General features: G+C 36.6%; 2 long non-coding RNA genes across 2 annotated transcripts; both read left to right on the top strand.

The window, feature by feature from the left end:
* The first annotated feature begins 506 nt into the window (after positions 1 to 506).
* Positions 507 to 3,556, top strand: LOC145006510 (uncharacterized). Its single transcript, XR_013662927.1, has 3 exons — positions 507 to 843; positions 934 to 1,018; positions 3,396 to 3,556. It is a non-coding gene; the product is annotated as an uncharacterized LOC145006510 (long non-coding RNA).
* Positions 3,557 to 6,767: 3,211 nt separating this feature from the next.
* On the top strand, positions 6,768 to 9,816 carry LOC145006509 (uncharacterized). Its single transcript, XR_013662926.1, has 3 exons — positions 6,768 to 7,104; positions 7,195 to 7,279; positions 9,656 to 9,816. It is a non-coding gene; the product is annotated as an uncharacterized LOC145006509 (long non-coding RNA).
* The last annotated feature ends 2,564 nt before the right edge of the window (positions 9,817 to 12,380 follow it).

The raw sequence follows: 12,380 nt of genomic DNA, 5'->3' as shown, positions 1-12,380 counted from the left end.
TCCCCAATTCGCATTCTACTGTGAAATACTTCGCATCTTCATTCTTACACCCTTCGCATCCCTTCGCATTTATCTCTTTGAAAATTCTGCAATTTCATCATTTTATGACCCCATTTGCGAAGTTGAGTATTTATTTCCAAAAATGCGAAACTCCAGGGACAATATTTGAAATCTTCTGTTTTCTTCCCCAATTCGCATTCTATTGTGAAATACTTCGCATCTTCATTCTTACACCCTTCGCATCCCTTCGCATTTATCACCTTCGCATTTTAAGCTAATTAATCGAATGCGATTCACAAAATTTTCATTCCAGATGCGAACACAGTTTAGTTCTTGAACTCTAAACTTGCGAAATCAAAAATTCATATGTTGAACCCATATGCGAATATTAACCCAATTGACTTCAAATTGACTCATAGATGCGAACACTCGATTGTTTTACTTTCGCAAAATGAGCATCAACAACTCCACAATCGAGTTTTTAAATTCTTACAAACAACAATTTCATAGTCCTTGACTTCGCGTCTTTCTTCACGAATCACCCCTCAATCATCAATCCAACTTCGCATTCAAGCAGTGTTATTGATTCGCAGTCACAAGCAACCACCCCACACCCACTCTATGACCAGCCATACCTTCCCACCTTACCTATGTCACATCAATGTTCCCTTACACTCAATTATCCCTCCTCCCACGTTTTTGAGGGCTGATTATTCATCCTCTCTCCTCACATCATCTCATTTACTCTCATTTCACAAGAAGATCAAACTCTTTCCTCTCTCACTTTCTCTCTCTAGAAATTCGAGATTCAAGGGCTGATCTCGAGTTTTTCCTCCACATTTGGTAAGCATAATCCATTCTCTTTGTGATTATCTCGTTTATTACCACTCAAATCATGGATATCTTAGACAAACTCTCTCATAATTGTGTTAGATCTTCGAATCTTCAAGTGATTCTTCAAGTGTTCTTGGGTTGAACACTTTCCTTCTCCAACACTTACCTACTGAAATCCCTTAAGGTGAGTTCATACCCCTACATTTTCATGTTTTCTCAAGTTTTCAGGGGGGGGGGGGGGGGATACAAGTTAAAACACTAAGAACATATCTAAATTTTTCTAACAGCCTTCATCAGAAAAGTTCAACTCCATTCACGGACTGTTTTGGGCATCTTAAACATTTTTGTTTTCAAAACTGTACAAGGTGCAAATAGTTCAAGTTTTTAGCTTTAAAATGACTACTTGCACATCTCCATACGATTTTTCTACAATTTATGGTGATTTTTACAAAACTGCCTATCATTTCAAACAACAATCCGGACCAGTCTGTGATTATGGACTTTTTCACCCAAGTTAGAGGTCATTATAAATTTTGATAAAAATTATGAGCAAACTAGACACATTTTGTGAACTCTCAGAATTTACGGATCCAGTTTTCGACTTCGCATGATTTTTCTATGATTTTTCCAAAACAGGGCAGAATTGCTAAATTTTACCAACAGCATGTAAATATCATAACACTTTGTATTATGTTGAGCAAAGTGTATAATCATAAGTTTTAATGTTTGAATGAGTTTCCTAGTTAGTTTATCATTATGAACTGAAACAAAGACATTCATATTAAACATTATCCATTCATTTTGGAACACGTATTATTTAACTATAAAAAGTATAGTTTGAATAAATTCACAACACTAATACATTTCCATAAAAGGATTCATACATATTACATACATTGTAGATAAACTATAATAGGTATAGTTTATGATACATCACTCTACGCACTCGTACAAGAAGGGTACATTCATACAAGAAAGATTTCTATTCGCAGACATTTCACGAAAGTTAATCTATGGTTTGATAAATTCACAACACTAATACATTTCCATAAAAGGATTCATACATATTACATACATTTTAGATAAACTATAATAGGTATAGTTTATGATACATCACTCTACGCACTCGTACAAGAAAGGTACATTCATACAAGAAATATTTATATTCACACACAATTAACGTAAACTTGTTATCCTACATTGTGAGACTCTCTCTCCCCGTACGTCCGAGTGCGGGAAATAATTCCTGGTAGTTATAATCAGAATCTCCTGGAGGGAGAACGTGATACTTGTATATAGATCTATATTGGGTTTGACACCCCACACCTTTCTGCTAGCTACAGTTGGACCTGCAGGTCTACGGGTGACAAATGTCATTTCATTTTTCACGACACTGAGAACGTCGTGGCAGGTTCACATAGTCATAGTATGATTATAGCGACTCACATAGGGATATAACCATTGTGAGACTCTCTCTCCCCGTACGTCCGAGTGCGGGATATAATTCCTGGTAGTTATAATCAGAATCTCCTGGAGGGAGAACGTGATACTTGTATATAGATCTATATTGGGTTTGACACCCCACACCTTTCTGCTAGCTACAGTTGGACCTGCAGGTCTACGGGTGACAAATGTCATTTCATTTTTCACGACACTGAGAACGTCGTGGCAGGTTCACATAGTCATAGTATGATTATAGCGACTCACATAGGGATATAACCATTGTGAGACTCTCTCTCCCCGTACGTCCGAGTGCGGGATATAATTCCTGGTAGTTATAATCAGAATCTCCTGGAGGGAGAACGTGATACTTGTATATAGATCTATATTGGGATTGACACCCCACACCTCGCTGCTAGCTACAGTGGGACCTGCAGGTCTACGGGTGACAAATGTCATTTCATTTTTCGCGACACTGAGAACGTCGTGGCAGGTTCACATAGTCATAGTATGATTATAACGGCTCACATAGGGAACAATCCATAAGTTTACGGGATTTTATTTTTAAAACCTAAATGAGTTTTATGTTGATTTAAAATCACCTTTTATCTCTTTGGGTACAAATACAAAGTACCGGGTCTCTATACAAAAAGAGGTACAGATACAAAGTACCGGGTCTCTATACAAAGTTATATTGATATTAAAACTATTCTTCCTCTAGAATTGTTAGACTTCAACTATAGTCGCTGAGTGTATATGTTTGAGTCATATGAGAATTTAGTCTTGGTTGGCCTAGAATTGGTGGTGCCCGCCTCATCTCCTGTTCCTCGTTGGGTTGTGGACCTAGGGCAGACCCACTATATTCAACGTTTTATCTAATTTAAATCTCATATAACTTATATACACTGGACGATTATAGAGGAACTCTACGGGTCATTCTAGGGTTCATTAATGCATCATATAGGAATATTTCTATTCATACTTAACTAAGAAAATATTGGATTTTCTGGAAATCAAACTATATCGATTTTTCAAGGAAAAGCGGTTTCTACTTCAAACAAAGCTCTTATGAACTCACCAACCTTTGTGTTGACACTTTTTAAAACTACTTGTATTCTCAGGAAATCAGTGAAACAGGCAAACTTCATCGCTTTGAGGATGGGACGCTAAACCGTCAACAAATTTATTTTGTCATCATAATGTAATTGCTTTTGAAACATGTAAACATATACTTTGGTGTAACTTTTGCAATTATATTTATGGTGGTTGTTTTTACTTTGAACACTATTATACACGTTGTTGTGATACTGTACATGAAGTCCTCCACCCCCAGACGTTTCCGCCATCCTTGGTTTGGGGGTGTGACACCATCCGTCTTTGAGTTCATTCGCATTTCATCGCATTAACTGAGAAATTAATCAGTTGTCTCATATTCGCATTTCAGTTGTTTGAGAAACCCAGATACGAACCCAAATGCGAAACCCACTAATTTCAAATGCGAACCAACCAAAAATCATCAACCACGTACTTGTGTCACCAAATGCGAACTGAATATCACCATTAAATTCTCCTCGCATTCTATAGATGCGAACACAATCCAGATCTCCGACTCCAAGCTTGCGAAATCAAAATCAATTAACCTCAAACAAATCGTGAACTTCTTATGCGAACTGTTTTGACCCACAAAACCAAATGCGAACTCAATTGTTGTCATATGCGAACTGATTTCATAGATGCGAACACAATTGATTTCATATGCGAATCCACATCCATCGATATGAAACCAATACCAGTTACAAGCAATTAGTAGCAACCATCGATCCTCTAATGAGGAAACAGTTTCCTATTCGATTGTGCTTTGCAATGACAATCAATAAAGCTCAGGGACAAACAATTCCATATGTAGGTATCTATCTTCCAGAATTTAGGCTTATTATTGTTTTTAGGGATTATACTGTTCCTTGATGCAATTACTTAAGGTTGGTTTTTTCATGCATTACAGAGGTTTTGTTATATTTGTTTGTTTTATTTTTTTCTTATTAAAGCATCGCACTTTCAATGTATAATGCAAAGACATCTAATGTTGTATTCAAAGAAGTATTTGGAAATTTGTGATTTGTAAAAATTATTTAATTAGAACATTTCATTAATGATTTCTTTTTGGTATTTTGAGTTCAATTACACACTTATTCAATAAACTTTTCACTTATATGTGTTGTATTATTTTAATAATTCGTTGATGTTCGAAATTTTATATTATTTTTTTCAAGAAACCCGTGTAACACACGGGTATTACACCTAGTATATTATATAAAAAAAATCATTTGGTGCGCATGATAGCCTCACCCGCTAACAAGACGGAGGTCAATCGAACGTTTGCCGGCTCTCACTTTTTCCACCCTTTCTCTCTTTATTTCTAAAACCAACGTTGTCCCGCCTCCCCCACACACACTACACAGACAGAGTTTCGAAACCCTAGGAACCCAGAAACAAAGGGGATAAATAAAAGTAATCGGAGAAGAAGAAGAAGAAGCAAAAGATATGCCTCGTGAAATCATAACACTGCAAGTAGGACAATGCGGGAACCAGATCGGAATGGAGTTCTGGAAGCAGCTTTGTTTGGAACACGGTATCTCCAAGGACGGCATACTTGAAGATTTCGCTACTCAGGTCACTACTTTAACTGTATCTTTGGTTATGCTTGGTGGTTTAATCAGTCTCATTTGACTCTACCTTAAGTTAGTGCGTATTATGTTGAGCAAATGTCATTTAAAAGAGCGATCCTGTGACAACCGTCAAATTCTGGTCAATTCAAAGTCAAATAAAGTCAACAAGTCAAACCGGTCAGCTCCACTAACCCGTGTGTGCTTGGACTTACGCTCAGTATTTACTAAACAAGTCGCTACTCTAACAAGAAAACATGAATCGAAAAGTACGTACAACTAGATCTCTATAAAAATTCTGCAACTTCATCATTTTATGACCCCATTTGCGAAGTTGAGTATTTATTTCCAAAAATGCGAAACTCCAGGGACAATATTTGAAATCTTCTGTTTTCTTCCCCAATTCGCATTCTATTGTGAAATACTTCGCATCTTCATTCTTACACCCTTCACATCCCTTCGCATTTATCTCTTTAAAAATTCTGCAATTTCATCATTTTATGACCCCATTTGCGAAGTTGAGTATTTATTTCCAAAAATGCGAAACTCCAGGGACAATATTTGAAATCTTCTGTTTTCTTCCCCAATTCGCATTCTACTGTGAAATACTTCGCATCTTCATTCTTACACCCTTCGCATCCCTTCGCATTTATCTCTTTAAAAATTCTGCAATTTCATCATTTTATGACCCCATTTGCGAAGTTAAGTATTTATTTCCAAAAATGCGAAACTCCAGGGACAATATTTGAAATCCTGTTTTCTTCCCCAATTCGCATTCTACTGTGAAATACTTCGCATCTTCATTCTTACACCCTTCGCATCCCTTCGCATCCCTTCGCATTTATCTCTTTGAAAATTCTGCAATTTCATCATTTTATGACCCCATTTGCGAAGTTGAGTATTTATTTCCAAAAATGCGAAACTCCAGGGACAATATTTGAAATCTTCTGTTTTCTTCCCCAATTCGCATTCTATTGTGAAATACTTCGCATCTTCATTCTTACACCCTTCGCATCCCTTCGCATTTATCTCTTTAAAAATTCTGCAATTTCATCATTTTATGACCCCATTTGCGAAGTTGAGTATTTATTTCCAAAAATGCGAAACTCCAGGGACAATATTTGAAATCTTCTGTTTTCTTCCCCAATTCGCATTCTACTGTGAAATACTTCGCATCTTCATTCTTACACCCTTCGCATCCCTTCGCATTTATCTCTTTGAAAATTCTGCAATTTCATCATTTTATGACCCCATTTGCGAAGTTGAGTATTTATTTCCAAAAATGCGAAACTCCAGGGACAATATTTGAAATCTTCTGTTTTCTTCCCCAATTCGCATTCTACTGTGAAATACTTCGCATCTTCATTCTTACACCCTTCGCATCCCTTCGCATTTATCTCTTTGAAAATTCTGCAATTTCATCATTTTATGACCCCATTTGCGAAGTTGAGTATTTATTTCCAAAAATGCGAAACTCCAGGGACAATATTTGAAATCTTCTGTTTTCTTCCCCAATTCGCATTCTATTGTGAAATACTTCGCATCTTCATTCTTACACCCTTCGCATCCCTTCGCATTTATCACCTTCGCATTTTAAGCTAATTAATCGAATGCGATTCACAAAATTTTCATTCCAGATGCGAACACAGTTTAGTTCTTGAACTCTAAACTTGCGAAATCAAAAATTCATATGTTGAACCCATATGCGAATATTAACCCAATTGACTTCAAATTGACTCATAGATGCGAACACTCGATTGTTTTACTTTCGCAAAATGAGCATCAACAACTCCACAATCGAGTTTTTAAATTCTTACAAACAACAATTTCATAGTCCTTGACTTCGCGTCTTTCTTCACGAATCACCCCTCAATCATCAATCCAACTTCGCATTCAAGCAGTGTTATTGATTCGCAGTCACAAGCAACCACCCCACACCCACTCTATGACCAGCCATACCTTCCCACCTTACCTATGTCACATCAATGTTCCCTTACACTCAATTATCCCTCCTCCCACGTTTTTGAGGGCTGATTATTCATCCTCTCTCCTCACATCATCTCATTTACTCTCATTTCACAAGAAGATCAAACTCTTTCCTCTCTCACTTTCTCTCTCTAGAAATTCGAGATTCAAGGGCTGATCTCGAGTTTTTCCTCCACATTTGGTAAGCATAATCCATTCTCTTTGTGATTATCTCGTTTATTACCACTCAAATCATGGATATCTTAGACAAACTCTCTCATAATTGTGTTAGATCTTCGAATCTTCAAGTGATTCTTCAAGTGTTCTTGGGTTGAACACTTTCCTTCTCCAACACTTACCTACTGAAATCCCTTAAGGTGAGTTCATACCCCTACATTTTCATGTTTTCTCAAGTTTTCAGGGGGGGGGGGGGGGATACAAGTTAAAACACTAAGAACATATCTAAATTTTTCTAACAGCCTTCATCAGAAAAGTTCAACTCCATTCACGGACTGTTTTGGGCATCTTAAACATTTTTGTTTTCAAAACTGTACAAGGTGCAAATAGTTCAAGTTTTTAGCTTTAAAATGACTACTTGCACATCTCCATACGATTTTTCTACAATTTATGGTGATTTTTACAAAACTGCCTATCATTTCAAACAACAATCCGGACCAGTCTGTGATTATGGACTTTTTCACCCAAGTTAGAGGTCATTATAAATTTTGATAAAAATTATGAGCAAACTAGACACATTTTGTGAACTCTCAGAATTTACGGATCCAGTTTTCGACTTCGCATGATTTTTCTATGATTTTTCCAAAACAGGGCAGAATTGCTAAATTTTACCAACAGCATGTAAATATCATAACACTTTGTATTATGTTGAGCAAAGTGTATAATCATAAGTTTTAATGTTTGAATGAGTTTCCTAGTTAGTTTATCATTATGAACTGAAACAAAGACATTCATATTAAACATTATCCATTCATTTTGGAACACGTATTATTTAACTATAAAAAGTATAGTTTGAATAAATTCACAACACTAATACATTTCCATAAAAGGATTCATACATATTACATACATTGTAGATAAACTATAATAGGTATAGTTTATGATACATCACTCTACGCACTCGTACAAGAAGGGTACATTCATACAAGAAAGATTTCTATTCGCACACATTTCACGAAAGTTAATCTATGGTTTGATAAATTCACAACACTAATACATTTCCATAAAAGGATTCATACATATTACATACATTTTAGATAAACTATAATAGGTATAGTTTATGATACATCACTCTACGCACTCGTACAAGAAAGGTACATTCATACAAGAAATATTTATATTCACACACAATTAACGTAAACTTGTTATCCTACATTGTGAGACTCTCTCTCCCCGTACGTCCGAGTGCGGGAAATAATTCCTGGTAGTTATAATCAGAATCTCCTGGAGGGAGAACGTGATACTTGTATATAGATCTATATTGGGTTTGACACCCCACACCTTTCTGCTAGCTACAGTTGGACCTGCAGGTCTACGGGTGACAAATGTCATTTCATTTTTCACGACACTGAGAACGTCGTGGCAGGTTCACATAGTCATAGTATGATTATAGCGACTCACATAGGGATATAACCATTGTGAGACTCTCTCTCCCCGTACGTCCGAGTGCGGGATATAATTCCTGGTAGTTATAATCAGAATCTCCTGGAGGGAGAACGTGATACTTGTATATAGATCTATATTGGGTTTGACACCCCACACCTTTCTGCTAACTACAGTTGGACCTGCAGGTCTACGGGTGACAAATGTCATTTCATTTTTCACGACACTGAGAACGTCGTGGCAGGTTCACATAGTCATAGTATGATTATAGCGACTCACATAGGGATATAACCATTGTGAGACTCTCTCTCCCCGTACGTCCGAGTGCGGGATATAATTCCTGGTAGTTATAATCAGAATCTCCTGGAGGGAGAACGTGATACTTGTATATAGATCTATATTGGGATTGACACCCCACACCTCGCTGCTAGCTACAGTGGGACCTGCAGGTCTACGGGTGACAAATGTCATTTCATTTTTCGCGACACTGAGAACGTCGTGGCAGGTTCACATAGTCATAGTATGATTATAACGGCTCACATAGGGAACAATCCATAAGTTTACGGGATTTTATTTTTAAAACCTAAATGAGTTTTATGTTGATTTAAAATCACCTTTTATCTCTTTGGGTACAAATACAAAGTACCGGGTCTCTATACAAAAAGAGGTACAGATACAAAGTACCGGGTCTCTATACAAAGTTATATTGATATTAAAACTATTCTTCCTCTAGAATTGTTAGACTTCAACTATAGTCGCTGAGTGTATATGTTTGAGTCATATGAGAATTTAGTCTTGGTTGGCCTAGAATTGGTGGTGCCCGCCTCATCTCCTGTTCCTCGTTGGGTTGTGGACCTAGGGCAGACCCACTATATTCAACGTTTTATCTAATTTAAATCTCATATAACTTATATACACTGGACGATTATAGAGGAACTCTACGGGTCATTCTAGGGTTCATTAATGCATCATATAGGAATATTTCTATTCATACTTAACTAAGAAAATATTGGATTTTCTGGAAATCAAACTATATCGATTTTTCAAGGAAAAGCGGTTTCTACTTCAAACAAAGCTCTTATGAACTCACCAACCTTTGTGTTGACACTTTTTAAAACTACTTGTATTCTCAGGAAATCAGTGAAACAGGCAAACTTCATCGCTTTGAGGATGGGACGCTAAACCGTCAACAAATTTATTTTGTCATCATAATGTAATTGCTTTTGAAACATGTAAACATATACTTTGGTGTAACTTTTGCAATTATATTTATGGTGGTTGTTTTTACTTTGAACACTATTATACACGTTGTTGTGATACTGTACATGAAGTCCTCCACCCCCAGACGTTTCCGCCATCCTTGGTTTGGGGGTGTGACACCATCCGTCTTTGAGTTCATTCGCATTTCATCGCATTAACTGAGAAATTAATCAGTTGTCTCATATTCGCATTTCAGTTGTTTGAGAAACCCAGATACGAACCCAAATGCGAAACCCACTAATTTCAAATGCGAACCAACCAAAAATCATCAACCACGTACTTGTGTCACCAAATGCGAACTGAATATCACCATTAAATTCTCCTCGCATTCTATAGATGCGAACACAATCCAGATCTCCGACTCCAAGCTTGCGAAATCAAAATCAATTAACCTCAAACAAATCGTGAACTTCTTATGCGAACTGTTTTGACCCACAAAACCAAATGCGAACTCAATTGTTGTCATATGCGAACTGATTTCATAGATGCGAACACAATTGATTTCATATGCGAATCCACATCCATCGATATGAAACCAATACCAGTTACAAGCAATTAGTAGCAACCATCGATCCTCTAATGAGGAAACAGTTTCCTATTCGATTGTGCTTTGCAATGACAATCAATAAAGCTCAGGGACAAACAATTCCATATGTAGGTATCTATCTTCCAGAATTTAGGCTTATTATTGTTTTTAGGGATTATACTGTTCCTTGATGCAATTACTTAAGGTTGGTTTTTTCATGCATTACAGAGGTTTTGTTATATTTGTTTGTTTTATTTTTTTCTTATTAAAGCATCGCACTTTCAATGTATAATGCAAAGACATCTAATGTTGTATTCAAAGAAGTATTTGGAAATTTGTGATTTGTAAAAATTATTTAATTAGAACATTTCATTAATGATTTCTTTTTGGTATTTTGAGTTCAATTACACACTTATTCAATAAACTTTTCACTTATATGTGTTGTATTATTTTAATAATTCGTTGATGTTCGAAATTTTATATTATTTTTTTCAAGAAACCCGTGTAACACACGGGTATTACACCTAGTATATTATATAAAAAAAATCATTTGGTGCGCATGATAGCCTCACCCGCTAACAAGACGGAGGTCAATCGAACGTTTGCCGGCTCTCACTTTTTCCACCCTTTTTCTCTTTATTTCTAAAACCAACGTTGTCCCGCCTCCCCCACACACACTACACAGACAGAGTTTCGAAACCCTAGGAACCCAGAAACAAAGGGGATAAATAAAAGTAATCGGAGAAGAAGAAGAAGAAGCAAAAGATATGCCTCGTGAAATCATAACAATGCAAGTAGGACAATGCGGGAACCAGATCGGAATGGAGTTCTGGAAGCAGCTTTGTTTGGAACACGGTATCTCCAAGGACGGCATACTTGAAGATTTCGCTACTCAGGTCACTACTTTAACTGTATCTTTGGTTATGCTTGGTGGTTTAATCAGTCTCATTTGACTCTACCTTAAGTTAGTGCGTATTATGTTGAGCAAATGTCATTTAAAAGAGCGATCCTGTGACAACCGTCAAATTCTGGTCAATTCAAAGTCAAATAAAGTCAACAAGTCAAACCGGTCAGCTCCACTAACCCGTGTGTGCTTGGACTTACGCTCAGTATTTACTAAACAAGTCGCTACTCTAACAAGAAAACATGAATCGAAAAGTACGTACAACTAGATCTCTATAAAAATTCTGCAACTTCATCATTTTATGACCCCATTTGCGAAGTTGAGTATTTATTTCCAAAAATGCGAAACTCCAGGGACAATATTTGAAATCTTCTGTTTTCTTCCCCAATTCGCATTCTATTGTGAAATACTTCGCATCTTCATTCTTACACCCTTCGCATCCCTTCGCATTTATCTCTTTAAAAATTATGCAATTTCATCATTTTATGACCCCATTTGCGAAGTTGAGTATTTATTTCCAAAAATGCGAAACTCCAGGGACAATATTTGAAATCTTCTGTTTTCTTCCCCAATTCGCATTCTACTGTGAAATACTTCGCATCTTCATTCTTACACCCTTCGCATCCCTTCGCATTTATCTCTTTAAAAATTCTGCAATTTCATCATTTTATGACCCCATTTGCGAAGTTGAGTATTTATTTCCAAAAATGCGAAACTCCAGGGACAATATTTGAAATCTTCTGTTTTCTTCCCCAATTCGCATTCTACTGTGAAATACTTCGCATCTTCATTCTTACACCCTTCGCATCCCTTCGCATTTATCTCTTTGAAAATTCTGCAATTTCATCATTTTATGACCCCATTTGCGAAGTTGAGTATTTATTTCCAAAAATGCGAAACTCCAGGGACAATATTTGAAATCTTCTGTTTTCTTCCCCAATTCGCATTCTATTGTGAAATACTTCGCATCTTCATTCTTACACCCTTCGCATCCCTTCGCATTTATCACCTTCGCATTTTAAGCTAATTAATCGAATGCGATTCACAAAATTTTCATTCCAGATGCGAACACAGTTTAGTTCTTGAACTCTAAACTTGCGAAATCAAAAATTCATATGTTGAACCCATATGCGAATATTAACCCAATTGACTTCAAATTGACTCATAG

Source organism: Lactuca saligna, chromosome 7 (assembly GCF_052625555.1).
Source record: "Lactuca saligna cultivar CGN05327 chromosome 7, ASM5262555v1, whole genome shotgun sequence".
Lineage (NCBI taxonomy): Eukaryota > Viridiplantae > Streptophyta > Magnoliopsida > Asterales > Asteraceae > Lactuca > Lactuca saligna.
Note: the sequence above shows the minus strand (reverse complement) of the source record. Positions and strands in the feature narration are given on the sequence as shown.